Raw genomic sequence first — 341 nt, forward strand, 5'->3', positions numbered from 1 at the left:
TGCGGCGGGGGAGGCGACAGCCGGCACCACCGAGGAAGGCAAGGGAGGCAGGGAGCCGAGCGAGCGAGCGGGGCCGGGGCGCTGCCCCTCACCCCGCTGACGGGGGAGCTGTTCCCGCTCTGCGGGGCTGCGGCGTGAGCACCCCTCCGGGGGCCCGGTGCCCGGCCGGCTCCTGGGCGCGACCGGGAAAGTTCGGGGGGCGTTTCCCGGCCGTGAGGCGCGGACCGGCGGGGTGGCCGCCGCTGCAGCGGGAAGTCCCGGCGACGCGGGGCCGCTTCCCGCCCGTCGTGCTCCTCTCTCGCGGCGGCGGCGGTGGTCTCGCCATGCCGGCGGGAGGCCGA

This window comes from Haliaeetus leucocephalus, unplaced genomic scaffold (genome assembly GCF_000737465.1).
Source record: "Haliaeetus leucocephalus isolate CR32 unplaced genomic scaffold, Haliaeetus_leucocephalus-4.0 Scaffold0, whole genome shotgun sequence".
NCBI lineage: Eukaryota > Metazoa > Chordata > Aves > Accipitriformes > Accipitridae > Haliaeetus > Haliaeetus leucocephalus.